A 13,456-nucleotide genomic window follows, 5' to 3' on the forward strand; every position below is an offset into this window, starting at 1 on the left:
ATCAGGGCAGCCACAGCAGAAGCCTAGTCCTGGCAGCGAGCAGCAGCGGGCTTCTGGCAGGGACTCCCGACAGCAGCCACCAGCACGGTGAGTTCCAGCCAGTGCCATCCCCACACTAGTGGTGGAGGTCCCAGTGTGTTCCCTGTCCCTATCAGAGCTGGCACAGGCACTAGGAATGGCTGGGCAGAGCGGGTAACAGAAGCTACCACCCACAGCTTGGCCTCCAGCCAGAACCACACTCAGAACCCACCTCAGACCCCAAGGGCCATTTTGGGTCACAGGAGTCCAAGACACCCCTGGCAACTCAGGAAGAGTATTGGAGGCAGGCAGAGAATAGATTCAGGGATCCCTGCCCTGGCAAAAAGGGTCCAAGATGCCCACAGCCAGAGGAGAAGGGGAGCAGAAAGTGCAGCGGTGAATTCTGCCTGGCTGGTGAGCCACTGTGCCAGCAGATACCAGCAGCACCTGCACCTGCGCCAGCGTGAGGAGCCTGTGTGGCTTAGGTCTGGAGCAGCAGGCAGAGAAAGCTGGGGCTAATACTGCTCTTCTGTTCAAATACAATGCTGGGCTTCTCCAGGTCTGGAACAGAGATTTTTTTTAAAGCAGGTGAAGGCAGGGGTGGGGGAGGCCTGTGCAGCACAAGGTGGCCCTAAGCATCTGTCCCTGCAGAGCGCAAGTGGCCTTCTTGGCCACTGCAGCCATAAAGAGCAGACTGAAGGCTGGGCCTGACGGACCTGGGCTGGTCCTGGTGCAGAGCGAGCGTTCTGGGCCATGTACTAAGTGCTTACTCTGTGAGGCACTGTGCCAAGTGCTGTCTTTACACCAGCTAAGTGCTTGTTTCTTGGAGGCTGAGGCGCTGGCTCTGGTCAGCACTCTGCACAGTCTGGCTCTGATAACTCTTTGTTGTGGCAGTTTCTTGGTAGAGAGTGATGCTCCACAGCATCCTGGCCTCCAGCAGGACCCTGCCCCAACCGTGACCATCCGACAAAGCTGCCTGCAGTGTGAACCAGTCATGGCATTAAGACCGGAGCATAGTCGGCCACATTAGACAGGGCTCTGAACCCTCATGCTCAAGCCGGCTGCCAGGTGAGAGGAGCAGCCGGCACTCACACTGCTCGCTGTGGCCTGGCACCATGCTGACAGCTTCCCTATATTTTTATTTTAAAGATTTTATTTTTATTGATTAGAAAGGCAAAGTTACAAAGAGAGAAGGAGAGACCGAGAGATTGATTTTCCACTTGCTGGGTCACTCCCCAAAAGACAGCTGGGCCAGGGTGAAGCCAGTAGCTTGCAACTCCATCCAGGTCGCCCATGTAAGTGGCAGGGGCCCAGTGACTTGGGCCATCTTCCACTTTCCCAGGCACCTTAACAGGGAGCAACTGGGACTTGAACCTGTGCTCATGCAGGAAGCCGGCATTGCAGGCAGCATCTTAACCTAGTGAGCTACAGCACTGGCCCCTCTATATAATCTCACTGAGGTTCCTAAAGCCAAGCATCTGGATGGTTGACTTTGAAAGCAGCACTACACAAGAATGTCTCAAAGGGTTCTTGTCTTAATAAGTTGGTCCCTGTCAGACACACTTCCAGCTATGTTTGTACACTGGGAACTACCTTTTAGCTTCCTGACTGCTAAGGTGCTGATTTTTCCATCTCAACCTTAGTAACAGCAATGCTCTACCAAACTAGCAAATGTATCACACTGTCTGCACCAAACCAATTCTGGTTTCCACGTGGCACTGGGGACTCATCCCATGCTGGTTTTATGGTAATATCCTCAAGTCATCTTAACATAGTAGCACACATGGCTGGAGAATCGCCTTTGAAGGCGGGAGAGCCAAAGTGAGGATGCTTTGCTAGGCCTGTACAGGGTAAACAGATGACAACGCCTCTATAAAAGCAGACTCACCAACAGCCACAGAGCTCACCTCACTTGCTTTTCAACTTCACCTAGAAACTGAACCCAAAGAGTTCGGTTTCAAACTCATCCTGTCTTTCAGTAATTAGAATATGCAGTATGAAGTGTTCTGTATTAGAGGTAAGGAATCCCACTGAGAAATACGGGACCCAGATTTGTTACCATGGTGCTTGCGAAAGCACCAAAGGGACGTCTGAAATGATGTCATCAAGAGGGCCTTGAGAATCAGAATGAACATCTGTGCTATTGACCATTTTCCAAAAGCAATAACCATGGCTACTCAGGTTGTGACCACTCTAAGAACTGGTTCCTGCACTGGCACTGTGGCGTAGCGAGTAAAGCCACCACCTGCAGTGCCAGCATCCCATATGGGTGCCACTTCGAATCCTAGCTGCTCCACTTCTGATCCAGCTCTTTGCTGTGGCCTGGGAAAGCAGTAGAAGATGGCCAAGTCCTTGGGACCCTGCAGCCATGTGGGAGACCCAGAACACACTCCTCCTGGCTTCAGGCGGGCGTAGCTCCAGTCACTGCAGCCATTTAAGGAGTGAAACAGCAGATGGAAGATCTCTCTCTCTCTCTCTCTCTCTGCCTCTCTGCCTCTCTGTAACTCTGTCTTTCAAATAAAATAAATAAATCTTTTTAAAAAAGGAAAGAAATGGTTCCATAAGTAAGTCAACAAAAACATGAGTAAATCACACATACTAAGTTTCCATCCTGTACTGCACAAATGTACCTACATTTTGAATAACCAATGTACACACTGGAATTAGTGTCTATATATACTAATACTAAATCACTATACCAGTTTCATAATTTTCCAGTCAAGCAAATTCACCTTGGTTACCGTGAATCCCATCCATAAAATGAGATCATCAACTGTACTTAGAGTCATTATCAGGAGTAACATATATAAAGCTCTGCAGACTCAGCTCAACACGAGGAGGACCAGTGTGGTGAGGTGGGCAATTCTGAGCAACTCCCATAGCCCGCATATACCCCAGCCTGGGTCACAGACTGAATTTAGATTGCACCACTTCCTATTCCCTTATGATCTCTGTAGAAATATGTCACAAGGACATTCCAAGATGGTGGAATAGCAACAGGAAGGTCCAAATCATGCAGGGCAAAATTAATAACTAAAAAAAGGATATAGGGCCGGCGCCGCGGCTCACTAGGCTAATCCTCTGCCTGCGGCACCAGCACCCCGGGTTCTAGTCCCAGTTGGGGTGTCGGTTCTGCCCCGGTTGCTCCTCTTCCAGTCCAGCTCTCTGCTGTGGCCCGGGAAGGCAGTGGAGGATGGCCCAAGTCCTTGGGCCCTGCACCCGCATGGGAGACCAGGAGGAAGCACCTGGCTCCTGGCTTCAGATCAGCATAGTGCACCAGCCATGGCGGCCATTTGGGGAGTGAACCAACGGAAGGAAGACCTTTCTCTCTGTCTTTTTCTCTAACTCTGCCTGTCAACAACAACAACAACAAAGGATGTAAACTCTATGCCTGAAATAAAGCTGTGGGGAATGCACAGTGGGAAACCTAGCGAGAACAACAGAGATGGTCCAGGTCCACGGGGAAAGAGCAAGGAAAGGAGCTCCTGGCCCCTGGCTTCAGATCAGCACAGCTCAGGCCGTTGAGGCTACCAGGGGAGTGAACCAGTGGATGAAGACTTCTCTCTGTATCTCCACCTCTCTATAACTCTTTCAAACAAATAAAATAAATCTATAAAAAAATAAAGTTCCACACAGGGGAAAAAATGAAGGAACAATTAGGGAAGTGACACCTCCATCCCCTTCCCCCACCCTGCAAGGACCAGCAGCGGGCTGGTGACAGCAACCACTCTGCTCCTGTTTCATGTTTTTGTTTGTGTGTGTCTATTTTGTAGGCAAGTGGCCTACAGCAAGGGGAAGCCCCATCCATCAGAGGCTTGTGTCTGCCATCCCCCACGGAGAGGTGAGCCGGGCTCCAGCAGGTGAGAGCTCCGTGCACATGTCCACGACTCACAGACCTACAGCAGCTAGTAACAGAGGAACCGTGCTCACAGGAAAGTCTCCATAGATCAACGTGCGGTTTACTACCAGCGTGAACTAGTGTTGAAAACACAAGGACTAACACCAGGTTCCCACCGGGCTGTGAGAAGGGCGGGTCACCCCATCTGAGGTGAACACTCTCCTCCATCCAGATAACGAGAGGAGAGCTACCAAGCCCCACGGGGGCCTTACCTTGGAAAATTGCTCCACTCTGGAATACTGAACAAAGCAAGCAGACCACACCCAACACACCTCTTGCTATTCACTGAAAGTATAGACAACCCATTAAGCAACAAAGACACAAATCAAAGACAAAAGCTAACAGACAAAAAAAACACCTACACAAATGCCAAAAAACAAAGGAAGAAACTTAAATAAGAATAAGGAAGACACTAAGAGGCACCCAAAGGAACTCTATAACACTCAATAGTAGATGAAGAAGAGATTGAGTATATGCCAGAAATGGAATTCAGAAAATTAATCATCAGAATAATTAGAAGTATCCAGAAGAAAATTCATGAACTAGATGAAATTATTTCCCCATAAAATTGAGATATTAAAGAGAAATCAAAATGAAATACTAAAAATGACAACTCGGCAGATCAAATAAAAATGCAGTGGAAAGTCTTAAAAACAGGGTACAGGATTCAGAAGGAGGAATAGCAGAACTGGAAGACAAAGTTCTGAAAATACAGACCAAAAAAAAAAAAAAAAAAAAAAGGAGAAGAAGAAACTAGAAAACCAAACGAAACTGTTGGAGATCTACAAGACACTATCAAACAACCCAACATATGGGTCCTAGGAATTAGTGAAGGTGTGCATAAAGAGAAAGATTAGAAGGCTTTTTTACTGAAATGGTAACAGAACATCTCCAATTTGGAGAATGAAAGGAACATCCAAGTACAGGACATACAGAGAACTCCCAATAGACATGATCACAGAAGATCTTCATCACAACACATTCTGGTAAAACTCTCCACAGTAAAACATAAAGAAAAGGTTCTAGAATGTGCACGAGACAACGGCCAGATCACATTCAGAGGAACCCCAATCAGACTCACAGAGGACTTCTCGTCAGAAGCCCTACAAGCTAGGAAAGGAAAGTGAGGCATACTGCAAGTCCTTAGAGAAAAAAAAACTGTCAACCCAGAATACTATACCCTGAAAAGCTCTCATTTATGAATGAGAGTAAAGCAAAGATCTTGTGTAACAAATTCAAAAGAACTTCTAATACCCACCCAGCCCTACAAAAGATGTTAAAGGATGTGCTACACAGAGAAACAGGAACATCACTACAAAAGAAGGGTAATGTGGAAAATCGCCCAGTAGAAGTATAAAGGAAACCCAAAGTAAAAAAAAAAAAAAGACTATTAACAAAATTATGGCAGGGCAAAGTCGGTACTTAACAATAGTCACCTTGAATGTAAATGGTCTCAACTCCCCAGTTAAAAGATGACCACTTGCTGAATGGATTAAAAAAGAAAACCCAACTATTTGCTGCCTACAAAAAACACATCTTACCAACAAAGATGCACCCAGACTGAAAATGAAAGGATGGAAAAAGATATTCCATGCCAATAGAAAACAAAAAAGAGCTGGGGTAGCCATCATAATATCAGACAAAATTACCACAAAAACTGTTTAAGAGACAAAGAAGGACACTATATAATGATTAAGGGATCAATTCAACAGGAAAATTTAATTATTTTTATTTTTTGACAGGCAGAGTGAGAGAGACAGAGAGAAAGGTCTTCCTTTTGCCGTTGGTTCACCCTCCAATGGCCACCAAGGCAGGCATGCTGCGCCAGGCACACTGCGCTGATCTGATGGCAGGAGCCAGGTGCTTCTCCTGGTCTCCCATGGGGTGCAGGGCCCAAGCACTTGGGCCATCCTCCACTGCACTCCCTGGCCACAGCAGAGAGCTGGCCTGGAAGAGGGGCAACCCGGACAGAATCCGGCGCCCCGACCAGGACTAGAACCCGGTGTGCCAGCGCCGCAAGGCGGAGGATTAGCCTAGTGAGCCGCGGCGCTGGCCAGAAAATGTGACTATTATAAATGTATATGCACCTAATTACAGGGTACCTGGCTATTTCAAAGAAATATTAAGTGATTTAAAGGGAGACCAAGACTCCAATATAATACTAATGGGGGACTTCAATACCCCACTTTCAGCAATGGACAGATCAATCAGACAGAAAATCAGCAAGGAGACAACAGACTTAACTGACACTGCAGACCAAAGAGATCTAACAGGTATCTACAGAGCCTTCCACCCCACAGCCACAGAATACACATTCTTTGCACCAGTGTGTGTAACTTTCTCTAGGACTGACCACATGCTAGGCATAAAGCAACTCTCAGCAAATTCAAAAAAATCGAAATTATACCATATTCTCTGACCACAATGCAATGAAGTTGGTAATCAATAATGCAGGAATCCTCAGAACATACTAAAACAACATGCTCCTGAAAGAACAGTGGGTCCTAGAATAAACCAAAAGAGAATTCAAAAAATTTCTGGAAACAAATGAAGATGACAGTACAACATATCAAAACTTATGGGATACAGAAAAAGCAGTGTTAAGAGCAAAGTTTATAGCAACTAGAGCCTACATCAAGAAATTGAAAAGACACCAAATAAACAAGCTATCAATGTATTTCAAGGACCTAGAAAAACAACAGCAGGTAAACCCAAAACTAGTAGGAAAAAATAATTAGAGAAGAAATCAACAAAATTGAAACCAATAAAATAAATACAAAAGATCGGCTAAACAAAGAGCAAGTTTTTCGTAAAAATAAATAAAATTGACACACCATTAGCCCAACTAACAAAAAAAGGAGGGAGAACACCCAAACTGACAAAAACAGAGATGTAAAAGAAAATGTAACAAACAGAAACACAGAAATATAAAGAATCACCAGAAATTACAACAAAGAACTGTATGCCGATAAAACAGGAAACCTAGAAGAAACGGACAGATTCCTGGGCACATATGACCTACCTAAATTGAGCCAAGAAGACACAGAAAACCTGAAAGACTCCGCCAACCATAAAAAAGCCCAGGATCAGATGGCTTCACTGCTGAATTCTACTCAACATTTAAAGAAGAGCTAACTCCTAATTCTTCTCAAGCTATTCAGAACAACTGAAAAGGAGCGAATCTTCCCAAATTCTTTCTATGAGGCCAGCATCACCTTAATTACTAAACATGAAAAAGATAGAACAGAGAAAGAGAACTACAGACCAATCTCTCTGATGAACATAGACACAAAAATCCTCAACGGAATATTAACCAAATGAATCCAACAGCACATCAGAAATATTATTCACCCTGACCAAGTAGTATTTATTGCTGATATGCAAGAATGGTTCAACATTCCCAAATCAATGATACATCACATTAACAAATTGAAGAACAAAAACCATATGATTATCTCAACAGATGCTAAGAAAGCATTTGATAAAATACAGCACCCCTTCATGATGAAAAATTTAAGCAAATTGGGAACAGAAGGAACATGTCTCAACACAATCAAGGCAACTTACGACAAACCCACGGCCTGGGTCCATTTGAATGGGGAAAAGTTGGAAGCAATCCTGCTCAGATTTGGAACCAGACAAGAGTGCCTACTCTTACCACTGTTTTTAAAAAATTGTCCTGGAGGGCCAGCGCTGTGGCACAGCTGGTTAATGCCTTGGACTAAAGCGCCAGCATCCCATATGGGCCCTGGTTCGAGACCTGGCAGCTCAATTCCTGATCCAACTTTCTGCTGTGGCCTGGGAAAGCAGTAGAAAATGGCCCAAGTCCTTGGGCCCCTGCACCCGCGTGGGAGACCTGGAAGAGGCTCCTGGCTCCAGATCGGCCCAGCTCTGCTGTTGCAGCCAACTGGGGAGTGAATCGTCGGATGGAAAACCCCTCTCTTTCTCTCTCTCTCTCTCTCTCTCTCTCTACCTCTCTACCTCTCTACCTCTCTTCTCTCTGGTTAACTCTGACTTTCAAATAAATAAATAAATCTTTAAAAAAATTGTCCTGGAAGTTCTAGCCAGAGCCATTAAACAAGAAAAAGAAATCAAAGGGAAAGAAATTGGGAAGGAGGAAGTCAAACTATCCCTATTTGCATATGACATGATCCTATACATAAGGGATCTGAAAGACTCCACCAAGAGACTACTGGAACTCATAGAAGACTTTGGAAATGTAGCAGGGTATAAAATCAACACACAAAAATCAACAGGGTCTGTTTATACAGACAGTGCCACAGCTGAGAAAGAGCTCCTAAAATCAATCCCATTCACAATAGGTACCAAAATAATCAAATATCTTAGAATAAATTTAACCAAGGATGGCAAAGATTTCTATGATGAGAATTACAATACAATGAAGAAAGAAAAAGAAGATACAAAAATTCAAAAATCTTCCATGTTCATGGATTGGAAGAAATAATATCATTAAAATGTCTATATAACCAAAAGCGATTTGCAGATTCAATGTGATATCACTCAAAATACCAAAGACATTCTTCTCAGATCTAGAAAAAATTATGTTGAAGTTCATATAGAAACACAGGAGACTCCAAATAGCTACAGCAATCCTATACAACAAAAACAAAGTTGGAGGCACCACAATACCATATTTCAAAAGATACTATAGGGCAGCTATAATCAAAACAGCATGGTACTGGTACAGAAACAGATGGATAGACCAATGTAACAGAATAGAAACACCCAAAATCAATCCAAGCATCTACAACCAACTTATATTTGACCAAGGAGCTAAAATCAACCCTTGTAGCAAAGACAGTCTCTTCAACAAACGGTGCTAGGAAAACTGGATCTCCACATGCAGAAGCATCAAGCAAGACCTCTACCTGACACCGTCACCAAAATCCTCTCAAAGTGGACTAAAAACCTAAATCTATGACCCAACACCATCAAATTATTAGAGAACACTGGGGAAACCCTACAAGATATCGGCACAGATAGTTCTTGGAAAAGACCCCAGAGGCACAGTCAATCAAAGCCAAAATGGACACATGGGATCACATCAAATGGAGAAGCTTCTGCACTGCAAAAGAAATAATCAGCAAGGTGAATGCCAATTGACAGAATGGGAGAAAATGTTTGCAAACTATGAAACTACTAAAGGATTAATAAGCAGAATATATAGAGATCAAGAAACTGAACAACAAAACGAACAATCCAGTTAAGAAATGGGCACAGGACTTAAACAGACATTTTTCAAAAGAGAAAATCCAAATGGCCAACAGACACATGAAAAAACGTTCAGGATCACTAGCCTTCAGAGAAATGCAGATCAGAACCACAATGAGGTTTCACCTCACCCCAATTAGAATGGCTTTCATACAGAAATCCACGAACAGCAAATGCTGGCAAGGATGGGGTGAGGAGGGGGGAAACTATCAAATCTACTGCTGGTGGGAATCTAACCTGGTAAAGCAACTATGGAAGACAATGTGGAGATACCTCAGAGGTCTGAATGTAGACCTACCATATGATCCAGCCATCCCACTCCTGGGAATCTACCCAAGGGAAATGAAATGAGTATATGAAAGAGTTGTCTGTACCTCTATGCTATCGCAGCCTATTTACAATCGTAAAGACATGGAATCAGCACAAATTCCTTTAACTAAAGATTAAATAAAGAAATTATGGGATATGTACACCATGGAATACTACACAGCAGTAAAAAAAGAAAAGATGTCCAGTCATTTGCAATAAAATAGATGAAACTGGATAACATCATTCTTAGTGAAACAAGCCAGTCCCACCCAAAGGGACAAATTCTATATGTTCTCCCTGACCTGTGATAACTAACACAGCACCTTAAAGACAACATGTACAAACGAAATGGACACTTTGAGAAGCAAAGATTTGGAATAGCCCTTCTCTTAACTGTTGAGAAACAGCTTTTTATTCTATATTTTCACTTATTTTTTCCTTTCTTTTCCTTTATAATATTTTCCTTATCTTTTTCTGTTGCATACAATTCACTGAACGTTATATGCAACAGAGTTAATCATATATGTATAAAGTTGAATGTAGACGTATCTTAGTAAAGAATAAGAGAATAACAAAGGGAAGAAGAAGCGGGGCTTGGAGGGCAGGTACAACAGGAAGAATTAAGAAGATCCTAAAGCTGTAATTGTGAAATATGTCAAATTTGCAACAGCAAAGCCATACGGTACTACATACAATCCTACAGACTTACTTGTAAGGGTACAGCTTAGCAACTAGCCACAGAACCCCAAAATCCCTTAAGCTGGCTGATACAAATAGCAGCTTAAGTGTTTTAAGGATTCAATGGATAGGAATAAGTAATAAAGTGACCATATAGATAGGATCAAATGTTAAAGTGATCATATACATAGGACTAAGTGTTTGGAAACAATAATAGAATTAAAAAGGGAGTGAAGGCTCCAACATGGGAAGCAGTCCATACAGCAGATTCATAGAATGACAATCATTTTAAGTAGCACTCCGACTTCAGGATCAGCCCCAAATGGCATTCCGGTCTGGCTGGAAAGCCCAGGGGGAACATTTCAGGCATGGAAAGCCAAGACACTCTGGAAAAAAAATATCCTACATAAAGGAGCCTTGGGGGTGAGACCCCAGTAGAAAGAAGGGGCCACCAAAGAAAAATGTACTTTTCTCTGAAGGGAGGAAAGAACTTGCACTTTGCTTACGGCCTTGTCAAGCAAGCCAGTGCATCCAAAAGGCTTCCACAGCCAAGGCTCATGTCAAGAGCCTTGGGTAATCACTGATGTCATACATAATAGTGTTATTTGTTAAATAAACATCAAGAGTCACTATGTAGTAACTTCCCATGCAGGACCTCTGTCCCCATAGAGTTGTACTTTAAGACTTAGTAGTAAAAGTTGTTCTCAAGAATCACGTCCATGCAGTGGATTGCATGGAGACTAACACTATATCTCATAAGTTGAAGTATGTCTAAGAGATCACAAGAGATTTACCATCTTTGGGTTCTTCCTTAAAGCCAATTAAGTTTCTAAAAGGAAAGAAGAGGAAGGGAGGAAGGAAGAAGAGGAAGGGGGAATAAAGAGCTCCGTCACCTTCAAGAAGCAGCCCCTGCCTGGACTGCTGAGCAACAGTTCGCTTGGCTTTTCAATCCATTATTTCCTCTTTTTTCTCTGTTTCTTTTTCTCTCTCTGACTAAACAGGAGAGGGAGGAGGACGGCAGGGAGTGGGTGGGAAGGTGGGTATGTTGTGAAGAATTACTATCTTCCTAATGTTGCATTTATGAAATACATACAAATAAAAAACGCATCACAAGCCTTTACCCCATCTTTGAAAATCATCTTCTTTTCATTGCACTAAGTATGCTTTTGCAGAATAATTACGTGTCTCTTTGGTAACCTCAGTAACAGCAAATTTGTTTCAAATGAAGATACGGTAGTCCTCACTTAAAAAATCAGACTACGCTTATGTGACATGTTACTTACAATAATGGTAGTAAAGAAAAACAGTATTGTATCTCTTTAAAAGAGATAAAAATGATCTATATATGCAAATAATACTTCACAGAACCCTCAAAAAAAGAACTATCTGTAACGATGACAGAGATCAATGTGTAAAGCATCCACAAGATTGCTCTCCATTAATATCAATTAAGAACATAAGCATTCGTCTATAAAACCAGGAAAATCCCATGCTCTCCAAATAACAACACAGTGCTTCCTACAAGGGCGCTTCAAAACTTACGGGGAAAGCATATTCAGAAATGGGTATGTGCAATAATCTAATTACAAGTCATTCAACTACTAGAGCTGCTTGCTTTTGTGTTCAAATTTCTAACCCGAGTTGCCCAGTGGGGCCTCCACCTGGAGACGACAGTTCCCCAGCGTCTGCTGCAAGGCCATGGCCACAGGGAAGCTCTCAGCAGGACTCAGCTGAGAACCACGCAGAGACTCCTGCTCTCCCACCCCCACTACAGCTCGGCACTGAGGGGCTTCCTGTCAGCTGGACTCAGTGGCCCGCTCCACTCAGGCTCCTCAGTTCTCACAGGACACAAGCCTCGGGCCACACTCCCACTCAGCTCTCGAATTCACCGTCCCAGTGGTCACTCCCCTTGAACTGCACCCAGGCCTACCTCCCACATGCAGGCTGTGTCCCAGTCACACCAAAGACTTGCATGCCCATAAAGGCACCACTCCCCGGAGCTGCCCAGCCCCACAGCTGCTGCACCTCTGCCTAGAACCCCTTCCTTACCTGCTTGGCCTAGTGAGCAGCTCGCTGCTCCAGCCTCAGCTCCACTGAGCACCTGCCTGATGGAGGAGGTGGTCCTGAAGCCCCAGTGGAGACCTCGGCAGTGCCAGTCTGCCTGGCTATGCTGTGGGCACCTACAGCACAGTCCTGGGGGCTCATCCGCCCCATATAGTGCATTTCCTGACACACTGACTCGGAAACATGACTGGGTGAGTCCTAGCCTAGAGTGACTGAGAACTCACTATGTACCAAGAACTCTTTCTTGTCAGAGACAAGACAGAGGGCAAGATGGGATCCACGTCAGCACAGAAGGCAGCATCCCCACTGATGAATGGACAGAGGAGCAAACAACTGAGTAAGTAAGTGATGGGGCCGGAGACACCCATTGCCTCCTCTTCTCCCACAACTGCACAGATCTGAAGTTCTGGGTAACCCAACTCCAGGCTCTGAGATGGCCTCCTGGTCCCCCTGCATGCAGGCTGCCTCTACAAATCCATTCTCTAAGACAGGGCTCTAGAACAGAGTGCAGGGATGTACCTGGGCCACCACTGACACAGGCTCTGACAGCAACTTTTTTTTTTTAATATTTATTTATTATTTGAAAGACTCACAGAGAAAGAGGGAAGGACAGAGAGAGACAGAGATCTTCCATCTGCTGGTTCACTCCCAAGAGATCACATGGCCAGGGCTGGGCCAAGCTGAATCCAGGAACCAGGAGCTTCTTCCAGGTCTCCCACATGGGTGCAGGGGCCCAAACACTTGGACCATCCTCCACTGCCTTCCCAGGCACATTAGTAGGAAGACTGCAAACGGAGCAGCTGAGAATCCAAACAGCGTCCATATGGGATGCCAGCACTGCAAACAGAAGCTTAACCTGCTATGCCCCTGTGCCAGCTGTCAGCAATCTCTAACACTTCACTGCTAACAGACTGTTGCACAAGTAGAAGACCACCTTCCAATGGAGAAATGCTGTGGCATGTACGAGCCCGCCCTTGTGCTGGTGTTTAGAATTCCAGCAACTTCAGTAGTTCTACTTTAACTGTCACAGCTACATATGGAAGGAACCTGCAAGTGACAGACATAGTCACAGTGCCTGGCCAAAACACAGGCACACACACCACCGAACCCATGAGAACGGTTTGGAGTTTCCACAGGAAAGTGACGGGACTATGGAGCTGTCGTGTGGGGCGCAGATCTGGTTTTCCAGGGCCTTCCCCCACACCTATATTGTAAGCAACAACTCAGGTTTTCAACAAAACACTGATGGCTACGTTA

The 13,456-nt window shown here is 44.5% G+C and overlaps 1 protein-coding gene across 11 annotated transcripts in view; it reads right to left on the bottom strand.

Annotated features, from left to right (window-relative positions):
- The window catches only part of NELL2 (neural EGFL like 2), a 391,818-nt gene that overhangs the window by 268,080 nt on the left and 110,282 nt on the right, over positions 1 to 13,456 (bottom strand). The gene's annotated exons all lie outside the window — the stretch shown is intronic.

The sequence above is a fragment of the Oryctolagus cuniculus genome, chromosome 9 (genome assembly GCF_051225735.1).
Source record: "Oryctolagus cuniculus isolate XC-2025 breed Fujian yellow rabbit chromosome 9, ASM5122573v1, whole genome shotgun sequence".
NCBI classification, from domain to species: Eukaryota; Metazoa; Chordata; class Mammalia; order Lagomorpha; family Leporidae; genus Oryctolagus; species Oryctolagus cuniculus.